The sequence below is a fragment of the Maylandia zebra genome, linkage group LG12 (genome assembly GCF_041146795.1).
Source record: "Maylandia zebra isolate NMK-2024a linkage group LG12, Mzebra_GT3a, whole genome shotgun sequence".
NCBI classification, from domain to species: Eukaryota; Metazoa; Chordata; class Actinopteri; order Cichliformes; family Cichlidae; genus Maylandia; species Maylandia zebra.
Window position 1 is genome coordinate 13,900,185 of NC_135178.1, and position 13,953 is coordinate 13,914,137.

The 13,953-nt window shown below is 42.0% G+C and overlaps 1 protein-coding gene across 3 annotated transcripts in view; it reads left to right on the forward strand.

Annotated features, from left to right (window-relative positions):
* The window catches only part of dtx1 (deltex 1, E3 ubiquitin ligase), a 48,113-nt gene that overhangs the window by 10,435 nt on the left and 23,725 nt on the right, over positions 1-13,953 (forward strand). The window lies entirely within an intron of this gene.

Below are 13,953 nucleotides of genomic sequence, written 5' to 3' on the forward strand. Positions count from 1 at the left end.
GGTCTAAAAAACTATCTACGTCAGATGAGCAGTATCTCAAAATCCCACAAATACATGCATCTGGCCCTTCATTTGATCCATCTACTGTTCACTGAAGCCTCATCTGGTGTCAGTGGAAAGGTGGATGTCAGGAAACTAATCTTAAGGATGAAAATGGCTAAAGAGTAAGTGATGACCAAAAGGTTTCAATTGAAATTGTCATCAATTTGTACAGAGGAGGTCAGTAGAGAGATACAGCCTTCATCAGGTAAACATGGTAGAGACTCTGTCATGGTTTCATGGAGGCTGGATGTCAGTCAGTCGTGTTGGGAATCTTGCCAGCCTTGCTGAAATTGAAGCAGCACCACATTCAGCAAAAACCTAACACAGGATGTCAGCGCAAACACTTCATACCATCTGTCAAGCACGGTGGTAGAGGTGTGATGATTGGGTTTGTCAGCCATGGGAAATTGACAGCAAGTTTACCATGAACAAATTTTTATACCAAAGTGTTGTATGTGAGGCCAACTGTCCAAATACTAAAGTTGGCCAAAATTAGGTCATGCAACAGGACAATGATCACAATCACACCAACAAATCCGGCAAAGTTCAGACCTCGACCCAACTAAAATGCTATAGTATGACCACAAGAGAGCTGTGCATAAACAATCGTCTGCAAACCTCAATGAACTGAAGCAACGCTGCAAAGAAGAGTGGACCAAAATTTCTCCACAACGTTGTGAAGGATAAATGATAAATGCATGCAGAATACAATTATTTTGTTTCATTGTTATTGCTTCTAAGCTACTGAATAATTCTACATAGAATTCACAGAGGCTATACTTCTTTCCCCATAAGTTTTCGAGGTTTATATGAGTCTGTGGCGAGCCCTCAGCGCTTTCTCTCGCCTCTTTGTTTTGTCACGAACTTCAGCTTGTTGTCATTTAAGAGGCTTGATGTAGAAGACTGACAGTCAGAGGGATCCTGCAGTGTCACAAAATATTGCGACTCTGCTGTCAGCTTTTGAAAAGGTGAGAAAGTGTTGCCTGAAAGTCAGCCCTTGTGCCCAGTATGTGAGAAATGAAAGCCCTGGACAAGCTTCACATATAGTACTGTAAGTGAGAAATGACTTAAGTGACAAAAGAATACAAAAAAGTCTAATAAAGTAGTTCTGATTCTGGTATTAAAGTCACATTTAAGATGGTAAACAGAAACACTGGGACATGATTATACTGGCAGCCTTCTAGTTTCAGTCACTGTACATACGTCATTCAATGCCGTAATCATTTGTGATACTAGATTGAAACAGCTCATTAACTCAAATGTCTAATCTGCCAATCACATGGCAGCAACTCAGTGCATTAAGGCAGCGGTCCCCAACCCCCGGGCCTCAGACCGGTACCGGTCCGTGAGTCGTTTGGTACCGGGCCGCGAGAGTTGAGGCTCAGGTGTGAAATGTATGGTTTTCAGGATTTTATCGGTTTTCAGCGTTATTTTGTTATCGTTTTGATCGTTTACTCGGTTTTCCTGGGTCTTTTCACGTGTGTTATGAATAAATCTTCTTTTTTTCGGTACCGGTACTAGTTTTATTTTGTTGTATTTGTCTGCGACACCTTAAAGGCCGGTCCGTGAAAATATTGTCGGGCATAAACCGGTCCGTGGCTCAAAAAAGGTTGGGGACTGCTGCATTAAGGCATGTAGACATGGCCAAGATGACCTGCATAAGGTCAAACTGAGCATCAGAATGGGGAAGAAAGATGATTTATGTGACCTTGAACATGGTGCGGTTGAATCGGATAGCCAAAGAACTGACACTGAAGAACAAAATACTGGAAAAAACACTGCCTCACTGTTTGTTCTCAATTTCTGCTGCAACATCCAGATGGTAGGGTCGGAGTTTGGTGTAAATAACATGAAATCCTCGATCCATCCTGCTATATATCAAGAGTCCAGGCTGGTGGTGGTGGTGAAATGGTTTCTTGGCGCACTTTGTGGCCCTTAGTACAAACCGAGCATTGTTTAAATACCACAGCCTACCTGAGTGTTCTGCTGCTGACCATGTTCATCCTTTACGACTACAGTGTACCCATCTTCTGATGACTGCTTCCAGCAGGATAACACGCCATGTCACAAAGCTCAAATTATCATGTTCATTGAACATAATGAGCTCCCTGTAATTAAATTACCTCCACAGTCACCAGATCTCAATCCAACAGAGCACCTTTGGGATGTGGTAGAAAGGGAGATTTACAGCCGCCAAATCTGCAGTGACTGCGTGATGCTGTCATGTCAATATGGACCGAATTCTTTAAGCAATGTTTCCAGCACTGTGTCGAATCTACCATTAATAATTAAGGGATCTCCGAGGTCTGGCGTAATGAGCTGTTAGAACCTCGATAGCATAAAGTTGTGTTCTTGAACTGAAAATGACCTTTCATTGTGAGACAGGCGCGTCCAAACCACACCGTCACATAACACTATCATCCATATTCATATTTGTAGTTTTCATTTGCAGATTCTTTAATGTTACCTTACCGTTGGTTTACTGAAAAGTGGGTTTGTATAATGGGTTTCTCAAAATACTTTGACCCTCAAAAGTTAGCGTGCCACTGTGTCACGTCTGTAGGCTTTGATGAGGTCTGTCGAATCTGTGGTCAGGCTTTGAGCTCAATAAAAGCTTTTAGCAAACCAACAGCAACTTTGCAACAAGGACATGACCCCGATTACATTCAGCCCTGACATCTGCCCTTAGCAAGCATGAATTGGTTCCTCTTAATAGACTCAATAATCGAAAAGGGAACGCTGCAGTGAAAATAAGTGAGCTTTTAAAATGAGCGATTATGACTGGACAAAAGATGAATGTCTCTTCATTAAATTTGAGTTATGAACACAGCAGAAATGTGATTACACTTGTGATTCAGCTGGGAAAAGGTCTGGGCCTAATAACTCGTCGGGAAAGTAGAACATACTTAAGGTGAAGTTGTTTTTGGTAAATCTGTCACGGGGTACAGTAGATAAAATGTTCATCACCCTACTGGGTGGTCTGATATACGCTGACCTCTCTCACACCATGTCCAGTTTACTGCTGATCAAAGCTGAGCACTGTACTCTGGCACAGTGACAGCTTGCTTTAATGTAGCCAGGCGTTTCCTCTGATAAGACCTGACCGTGTCTGACAGCCATGAAGTGGGTTATAAAAGCCCATCTCAGCAAACTAATTTACTGCATACTGTTCATCTCAGTGAGTCAGACTTCTTTTATTTGTCAAATGTAATATTCTGTGCAATTTTTTTTCCATCTAGCCCCTTCCGCCATCGCCGCTTATCTTCCACTTCATATTTTTTTGTGCAATAATGGATCCTGGGTATCCATGAAATCTTCCCCTTTGATTCGCTGCTGGAATTATTTTCTTAAGTTCAGACAGTGAACCACGCGAGCTGTTCCTCAAAGTCGGCTCCGATTTGGGCTGGCCGTCAGTCAGCTTTCTGCTGAGCATGTAAATGGGTTTCACTGATTTCACTGATGTACAGTCTGTTGTAGCGGTGTGACGCCTGACGTGAAATATTGTGTCGTCACGGCTGAATACTGCACCATGTGGTGTGGGAATTGCACTTGTGTATATCACTTTCTCCCTGCTGAACAGAGCATGTCAACAATGTATGATGAGCTGTAAGAGCTTGGCCATATGTTTGGAATCACTCACAAATATCAAGATATTAATGCCACTGACAGTATTGTCATTTTAGCGGGTATACCTGCAATGCAGTCCAGTATATTCCATTTCTTCCAGACAGTCGTGGAGATTTTGTTTTCAATAACATGATGCTGTTGCACCAAATTGCATTTAGAGGTGGTTCAAATATCGCTAATGCAATGCAAAAATAGGGAAGCTAAAATAGTCAACTCTCTTAATGTAGTGAAATTACTGCACCACCACATTTAATAGTGACCTCTTAAACATTTGAGCAGTCATACAAGAAGTGTTATGCAAGAATGTTATGAAATTGCCTGCATAAAATTGTTACCACTATATTTTTACACCAAGGTGATTCCTGATGACCTACTGATTTTAAAACATCTGAGGTAGTAGGACAAGTGGAGGACAAAAGAAGAAGTGGCAGGGTTAAAAAATTATCTATAGCAGATGAAAAGTGTCTGAAAGCCATGCCCTTAAGAAAAAACAATCCAGCAAAGACCTGTAACAGGACCTAAAGGATGCATCTGACCCTTCAGCTGATCCATCCACTATTTGCTCTTTCTCATCAGAAATGATCTCAGTGGAAGGGTGACGGTCAAGAAGCCATTCTTAAGGATGAGAATTAGGGTAAAACTGTAAACACAGAAATGTACGGTCAGATTTTGACCCGACATGCACAATACCATCTGGACTTCCAATGATCCCAAACACAGTGCAAATGCAGTAAAAGCAAGGCAGCCAACATCCAAAGAAGAGCTTTGAGTGTCCTTCAAGTAGCCTGGGGAACTATCTAGAAAGCTTGCCTAGGAGAGTTCAGGCTGTGTTGAAAAATAAAAGCGGTCTGACCTTTAAACTCATTTGAATTGTACAACTGTGTACAATATATTTCCATGCATGGAAATATATTGTATTTCCATGTATGTTTGCACATTTGAATAAATCTCTTCACCTATTTCTCATGTTCCTAGCAAAATAAAAAGAAATTTGAAGGTTGTCTCAAGACCTTTGCACAGTACTCTGTGAATCACATACAATGGGATAGTGCACAAAGACATCATCTCAGTTCCTTCACTCTTCAAATTCAAATATATTTGTAAAATAAAAACGTAAGTGACTCATTTTATTCCACAAATATAATGGAAACTATAAAAAAGGGGGGGGGAGAAGCCAGATGAAAGTTTGTTTTTATTACATAAAACCATTTCATCTTTACAATTATACACTTGAAAAGGCTGATTTTTTTTTTTTTTTTGCAGGAAAGCCAGTATGCAGTAGCTAAAAAAGTCAGTGTCCAGTAATTATGGGCAGGCAGATGTCATGTCCACATGGCTTTCCCCCATAGACATCTTAACTCCATGGCTTCATAATACCTGTCATTACTGTAAAATGCAGTTGTGCCCTTAAAGCCACAGTAAATTCCCACAGCAAGCTGGAACTGATTAGCTTGTTAGTTTAGCACCAGCTGATTGGTACCACCTAGAAAAATCCCAGAAAATTTTGTTGATCACATAACTCAAAAGGGAATGTTGTCAAAAGCTGTTTTCAGTTTTGTCAGCCTATAAGTTGACTGGAAAAGTTAGCGTAGCAGGATTTTGTTTCCCGTGTGTGAAAGTGCCTCTCACTCCTAACAAGAAACCTGTTTAACTGTAACCCTGGCACTGCTGTCTGGCAGTGTGGAGCTATGTTTGTGTGAAGCCAAGCTTGCATGTTAGTGTGTGTTTGTGTGTCTTATGACGGTGCTTGAGGCTGTGCCTCCTACTCGCTTGCCCTAGTGATGTGACAGCACGGCGCTGACACGCTAACGAGGCTCCTGCTGGACGTGATGAGGCTGAAGTGGTGTGAAGCAGAAGCCATTGTGCATTCAAACACACTCACCTCTTCAGGGTAGTTCAGAGTCTTCTAGTGGTCACACAAACACATGCATGTACACAAACAAAATGAGTCAGAGAGCAGAAGATTCAAACCTCTTCATCCGAGAACCGTCACGACATCTATGAAGGTTGTTTCAGGGTCTATTGCGGCACTACAGGAGCTGGCAGGTGGACAGGACTGTAACTTAATTTTCTGAAGATTTTCTTTTTTTTTGCCCCTCTCTGTCTCTTTTTGTTACCTCAGTAAGTGCAAGCTCTGCACAAGCGCATGGTAACTGGCCAGCTCCCCAGGCCAAGGTGTGGGAGAGTTTGGAGTGTTGAAGGGGCTGAGGATGTGTAGGGTTGCAGTGGGAGTTACGCCACTTTTCTTCACCACTTTGTCTTGCTGGCAGCAAAACTGTATTAGTTGGGCCGGTTTTACTGCAGTGTTCACTTTCTGAGCTCGGGCAGAAGTGAGACATCCTCTTTTTTTATTGTTTCGTTGGCAGAAAACTTCCCCTCATCACATATCTGCTCCTTCTCTCCTAATACACTCACGTAGCATTTCTTTGTGCACTTTTGTCTGGCCCTTTTCCATCTCCCCATTTTCTCTCTCCTCGCACCTTCACTCTATCTTTGTCTTTCTCCCCTGCATCTCCCCCCTTTCTTTTCTCCTGTTCAATCACCTTTACGCCTTTTCTCCTCCACCACCTTTCAACCAGCGGTTGCTCTTCCATTTTTGTTCGTTCATCATGTATGCCCATAGATAGATAGATAGATAGATAGATAGATAGATAGATAGATAGATGGATGGATGGATGGATGGATGGATGGATGGATGGATGGATGGATGGATGGATGGATGGATAGATAGATAGATAGATAGATAGATAGATAGATAGATAGATAGATAGATAGATAGATAGATAGATAGATAGATAGATAGATAGATAGATAGATAGATAGATAGATAGATAGATAGATAGAACTACGTGCTGGGGGGAAATAAAGTGTCATCTCACTCTAGAATATTAGCTTTAATGTGTGATTTTGTGAGAGAGGAGCAGGCGAACTGTGACACTGAAACATATAATGCTGTTAAAGCAGCTTAATGCCAGACTGCCAGGCTCATTATTATGCTCTCTGATCTCAGGATATTCGTTAATGAGCAGATAATGCTTTTACAGATTTTGAGGCTTTCATGTACAGGTATGACAACATCTTTTGAAAAGGAGAGCTTTTCTCGCAGCAGTGCATGCATATAAATGAAAAGTTCACTTCTCCTCGTATTTACGTTGTAGCCACAGATCTGTTTTGAGATAGATCTTTCCACGGTGCATTTTTTTTAGCCACGATTTTCTGTCTCTTGATCGTCACTAATAGCCAGCGTGGGTTTATTGTTTGCTAAGGCCCTTTTTTGAGAGATGAAAGTCCTGTTTTTTTTCCCTAGCTGTGCTCTGGGGTTTATTAGAAAACATCAAACGCACTTCAATTATTTTATTTTCCCCATACTGTAGGATTTATTTGCATATTCATCATGCGTTCACTGTTCATATGGACGGTATTTTGAAGGCCGTGTGCTGGCAATTGAAGAGCCTGTGCCTAGGTGCTACGTTGGTTCGCGGTTGTGCTGTTGAATTGTTCAACTGTAAAATGAAATGAACTTGTGGTAAATATTAATTTGTGGCAAACCATGCTCTGAAAGATATGCTTTTCTGTAGCTGAAGTTTGGAAGAAGGTGCAGTCAAGATGATGTCACAGTAAGCACCCCTTGTATTTTGTCCGACTTTAATTATGTGTTTACCTCTTCAATATGCCTGATTTCTAAGTTGCAGTTCAATAACGATGTTACAATGGGTATGATCAAAGGTTACCTGGATGTGCCTGTAAACATCACAGCTCGGTGTCATCTTGTTCCAGAGCTGTGCTGTTAATTATTATTGATCTCTTGCTCTCTTCAGCAGTGTGTCTTTTGTCCTGTCTTCCTCCCTTCACCCCCAACCAGTCACACCAGATGGCTGCTCCTCGCTGAGCCCGGTTCTGAAGGTTTCTTCCTGTTAAAAGGGAGTTTTTCCTTACTACTGTTGCCAAGTGCTTGATTATAGAGGGTTGTCTGATTGTTGGGGTTTTCTCTGTATTATTGTAGGGTCTTGATAATGATTGTGATTTGGTGCTTTATAAATAAAAATGAATTGCAAAAGAAGAAGAATTGCAGAAGCCCTGTCTTTGTGCTTGCACCTCAGCAGGCCGGTCCGCCTCCAGTGTGTCAAAACAAGGACCCTTCAAATTTTCTGAAAGTGGGCCAGAATCACAGGGAGGCAAATCCGGTGAACAGGGATTGTGTCAGCATGAACAAAAAAACAACTGATTGCATCACATTTCCCCTCATTTCCGCTGAATCTTCACCCTCAGATGCCTCGTGACATTGTAGTAGAAGTCTACGTTAAAAGTCTCAACCTGTCACACAGAATTCACCATGTGCAACCTTGTGAATGTCGAAAAAGTGATGAGCACACACTTGACTTTACACACTTGGAAAGCTGCTGAAAACTGCTCAGGTGTAGCTGAAGATGCAGCTCTTAACAGAGGTGATAATACGGAGTTTGGGTCTGGTCACGCCGCATTGAAATTGTTGGCAGTTGGTGCAAGTTTTGTAATTTAATGCAATCACAGCAAATCAAACAAAAATAGTGCATATACTGTATGGTCTGTTAAATAGCCACTAAATCAGTCCGGTTATTGTCAGCATTGGCTCGCAGCATTAAAAAAGCACATTATCACTATTTTGGACAGTTTGTAAAGTGAAGGTTAATTAGTTAACTGGGGAATGGTAAATTAAACGGTTGTTATATAGCGCTTTTCTACTCTGCTCAAGGACTTAAAGCACTTTATACTACAGCCCAATTTGACCTTTCACAAAGGCACTTTTTTCCCAGCCTACGTGCTTTCGAACTAACATTCACACTTTGATGAATGCATCGGGAGCACCTCAGGGTTCATGATCTTGCCCAAGGATACTTGTACATGCAGACTGGAGCAGCCAGGGATCTTTTAGGCTGGTAGATTACCTTTTCTACCTCCTGAGCCACAGCTGACCCAAAAATGTGGTTTTCTTCACTGTGAAAGCGCAAGATCAAGTTAATGTAATATTGGTTACATTAAAATACGTTTTGTAACTGATCTCTCTTTTATGGCAGTGGGCTGCCTGGTTTCTAACAAAGAATAGGTAGCTCTGCTTCTCAGATACCGTCAAGGCATATGATGCTGGACCTGTTACTGGCCCCCATCCGTCTGTAGTTAAATTGGAAACCGCCGCACTAATAGGTTCAACGCAGCCCCAGGGAAATTGAAGAGGTTTGTCAATTATAAGGCCATATTATAGTGCCTGATCCTGGCGCTTCTCTTCTGCCTTTCTTCCCAAAGCAGCAGTGCAAAGAAGAGCATTAACTACAAGGTGATGCGCGCCCTAATTCAATGACACAGATTTTTGTTCTCGCTCCAAGAGTTGAGCGTTGAGTGAGAGCGGGACGGGGTCCAGTGAGTGACAGAGTGGAAAATGTGAAGAATGGCTCAGCGAGGCATTGCTGAAACAGATCCAGGAGAGACGGTGGAAAGCGAGGGAAAGCTGGCGTCAGCAGCGGATGAGATGAGAGAGGAGATGAGGTGCTGACTCCGTCGGTGCTTTTCTCAGGGAAAGCAGTTGTATGAAGGTTCACATACGAGCAAACCCTTCCTCCTGCCCTTTCTCCTTTAAGACCCCAGAGACAGCTTCAGCGACAGCAAAACCTTTCCTCAGTGTGACAGCAAAGATTAAATCCTGTGTATTTTGCAGCAGCCATGCAGGTGTTACCCACGGCAAGACAAGAGATCATAAGGAACTGACAGTTTTCTTTAAGGCTCTTGTGACCACAGTTTTCTTGAACACACCGCAGAGTAGTGTGTCATAACCCGAGTGACAGATTTAGAGGGTCTCTGCGTGGAAGGAAGTAGTTTTACTCCCTCAATGAACTGTAACGAGGTGTAAAAGCCTTTTTTCCTCTAGTTTGTTGTGTGTTACATTATAAGTAGAGGATAAAGACAGAATAAGTGCGTATACCGGTGGCCATGTTTTTAGTATAACAAAATTGAAAATTGAAAAAATTGTTTTCTGCTTTGATATTTGAAGAGGCATCTGAATCTTAACTTGTCACATAGGGCTGCTTGAGTGGGACGCGTTGGTCTCAGCTTTAGCATCGTTTTTAAAACTAAAGAGTTAATGTTGTAATGTTGTTTTCAACCTGACCGTGTCCGTCTCAACCCAACCAAACAGTTTTTGTGTCTATACCTAAAAAAAGAAGCTTTGCTTATGGAAGTCAAGCAGAAATGATTCATTGTCTTTGAATTGGGGATTTGGGGTGTATGATATGGTTGGGTTATTAGGTGATTGTATCACCTGTCATCGATTGGCTGAGCCCATTGGTTGCTGGGTTAGCAGTTGCATGGACTTTTTTTGGTCTGGCTCTTTGATGCTCAGGAGAACCTGTGAATCTCCATTCATAGCCTGAATCTCATAGGATATTATACTACGAACTCAATCACAATGTTCTCACCTCTTTTAAAATGAGGAAGTTACAGTTTCTCTGTGCATACAGTTACATTTTAAATATGTTTTAATCTGAACGTGATTACAGACTACAAAACAAATGATCCCAGTCTGAAATAAAAAATTCCAGTGCCCATATATTATTAAAGTTTAAACCGCAGGACAATATAACAATACATTTTTAAGATGTTGTAGTTGTTTATGTCTATTGTGTTTGAAGGAGCTGTTTTGCTGGTTAAATAAAAGGCGATAGCATCTCTTCAATCCTTAGACATAAGTTCATCTTCTCAGAAGCTTCGTTTTTGCAGTGTTTGGAGCTGGTTTCCTGCTGTGATATGCGAGCTGTCGTTGTCTTCTTCAGAGATAAACCTTTGGCATGTTTTACAAAGCATCATTTTGCTAATCTGCTGTGTCTCTATGCTGTAAGCCTCTAAGGGCAGCCAAGGATGTTAGAATTTAATGATGCATGTCCTTCCATATAAAACGGTGATTCAGACTGGGCTTCCTTCACTTCCAGAGAAAAACAAAGCTATTAAGGATGGAGACTGGCATGGTGTCATGTGATGAACAGACAGAGGGAAGTTTCCCTACAGCCATGATGTGAGAGGGCAATGAAGCTCACCCTGAACCCTCCTGGCCCCGTGTGACAGTAGGGCTAGAGTCCCACAGTGAGGCCCAATGTGGCAATACATCACACAGCTCCAGCTTGCCCAAGAGCAAACCATGCTGGTGTTGGGGAAAGGACAGCTAGAGGACAATGTGGGAGATGAGATAAGAGAGATGAGAAGGGAAGGCAGGAAAGATGGCTGCCAAAGGCGCACAGGTTCAGACAGGAAGCAGCCACTCTCGCTTCGTTTCCTGTTAGGAAGAGCAAGAACGGTCATGGGGAGAACGTCAACAACTCGGTCCTGGGTTTTCACAGAGGAAGGTAGGATACACAGCAGAGAATTACAGCCCAACATGAGACTCGGAGAAGAGATTCAGGGTGTATGTTTTGTATAAAGCTTCCTACAGGAGGCTCCCAGACCAAAGTGTTGTTGTGACCTCTGGTGTTTTCTTCGGTGTGCTTCATAGTTTCTCTACACAAGAATGCAAATATTTAAAGTTTATTTAAAGTCAGATTTATTGGATTATTTATCTTGGGTATTTTTTTTTTTTTGCTCTGTCCTTCATTAACAATCGAAACAATGGTGTGTACTTAATAAATTACTGTTTAATTTTTCAAATGAAATAGTAACAGTAAAAACCAGATAACTTTTCGAAAGAAGTCCTCTAGACATCCAAAGTCTAAGTAAGCATGTCAGTCAAAAGGAATGTGATAAAAGTTTACCAAATTGACAAATACCGAACTGTAAAGGTTTTTATTTTAGCTTTCCAAATTCAAAGGTCTCATTTTTACTAGTTCCAGTATGATTTAATTAAAATGACCTTGGTAGATACTCATCACATTAAACATGGGAGTTAGCACAAAATGCTAATTTGGCTTTTCATCTGACTAGAAATGTCAATGTGTGGTTTTAAGGAGAAGTTACATTCTGAAACTGTTTCTCAGCAAACCACATCTAGGTGCTAGCACCCCATCCCCCACACCTTCTTAACCTACATACACACCTTATAAGCTTTGTCAAACAACCCCTTGTGTTTAGTTACTGGACAACTTTACGCTCGACTCCAGTGTGATGGTGAAGAATGAGAGTCCTGAACTGTGCAGCTATCTGGCTGTAAATGCTGAGCAATGCTCGGTCCTGACCTCATTCAGTTACACTCAAGAAACCTGACTGCCAGACGCTCATCCTTTAAAACCCACTGAACTGTTTGAAGAAACTCTTTCAAGTTGAGCTCGTTTCATGCATGGTGCACCATCAAAGTGCTCACAAATACCTAACAGGATTACAGAAAGAGATAATGTCCATCTTTGCTTCCTCCCTGAAGTTGAGACTGGGAATGAAACATCTCCACATGATTAAATATTTACAGTTTACACTTTAACGCTGGTCAAGACTGTTTGGAGCTGTGCCGCCATCCATCGGGCCATGAACATAATGCATCCCACAGTTGCCACAGTGATGAGGGGGTCAGAGCTTTCCCCTGATTTGTGTATAGAGAAAATTATTAAATTTAGGAATTAGTGCTTTGTTAATGTGCGTGTTGTATTTTTGAAATACGCTGAAATCTTTGTTATTTCTTTTTATTATCTCGATGGAAATTGTGCAGTGCAAAAGTCGTAAACCACAATGGGAAGCATGCAAACATACATGGAAATTCAGTATTGTGGTAAAACCATACGGCAATTTTGACAAGATCTCTAACACCACTGTCTGAAATGCAGCTTCAAACCATGACAGAGTCTCCACTGTGTTTTACAGCTGTAGACTGTAGACAATCACTGATCAGCCGAAGGTCCAGATGCATCTCTGTGGGTCCTGTGTCAGGTCTCTGCCTGAACTTTTCCTATTTCTTAAAGAGATGATTTTCAGATACTGTTCATCTACTGTACTTTTTTTTTTTAGGCCTGGTACTTCTTCTTTGTCACTCCACTTGTATGGTTTTCTCCCATTTTTTAAGGACTTGCTGCACATGTGCTGAGAAACACAATGTTTTTTTGCTAGTAACTCTTTGGAAATCACGTTGGTGCAAGAGTAATATTATGATATATTATGCTATTACATGGTAGGTTTGCTGTTATTCTATATCATGCCTGTCAACTTGCTATTTTGAGATTCGGCTAAATATAATAGGAAAACTTGATGTGTTTTTGCAACAGGCTGCTGTAGGAAAGTGCCTGAAGATGTTATATGTAGAAACACCAATGGCTCATCCCTTGAGTCAGGTGCTTTTTATTGTAGAATATTTCACAGGTCAGTGTTCAAGGACTGAGCTATGAAATTGTCCAGTCGACTGGACTAGAAATGGGTGAAAAAGCAGAAAGACCGTTAGAAACCCTGGAGAACTATTGCTCAAGACCCTTTTTTTAATTACAACAAACTCTGGCTCACTTGAAGCAAAATTTAAAGAAACAAGAGGTGGTTTTTACCCTTTTGCATAGTGCTATATAAGAAAGCAAGTTGGCAAGCTGTGAGCAGACATGGATGTGACTGGCTGAGAAAGTTGTGCACGGCTGACTGACTGAAGACGTGAGAGACACAGGCAGCTGGCTCATTGAGCAGTCATCTGTAAATGTGTGTGTGTGTGTGCGTGTGTGTGTGTGTGTGCGTGGTTCTAAAGACGCTCCAAATAAAATTAGCTGTCGAGCCCAGTCCTTTAGCAGTCTGCAGCAACGACTCAAGGTCAGACTTGCTGATCCTGCTGATGCATTTTATTCTCCGGAGCCAGCATCAAGCTCCCGGGTGAGGGTTTACTGCTGCCCACCAACCCTCTACTCATTCCCACCCCCATTCATCCTCGGCACACACTCCCTTCCCTCCATTATCACCCTGGTCCTCCCTGGTTTGGGAGTGTGCATTTACCCGTTAAATTAGGTGGGGGAAGGAGGGGATGACGCTTTCGGCTGGAGTGCCTGGATACCCGTGCTGACGTGTGGCGGGGAGATGGATAAGCTAAGGTGTCCTAATTTCCCATGTGACTACAGTAATTGTGTTATAATGGAGGTGGGAGCTGAGTGGTCATCAGCAGACGGACAGAAGTACAAAGCTCCTGGCTTTATGCCCCCCACCCCCTTACCGTTCAGACGGACACAGCAGGCATTGTGGGCATGATGTGGCCATGCATGCAGTTTACGACACAGCAGGAGCTTCAAAGGTTGAGTGATTGGACTATGTGTGCACCCCAGTTTGTTATCGCTTCAGGCAGAAGGTGAACTCTTATACCTCATCTCCTTCGGTTGG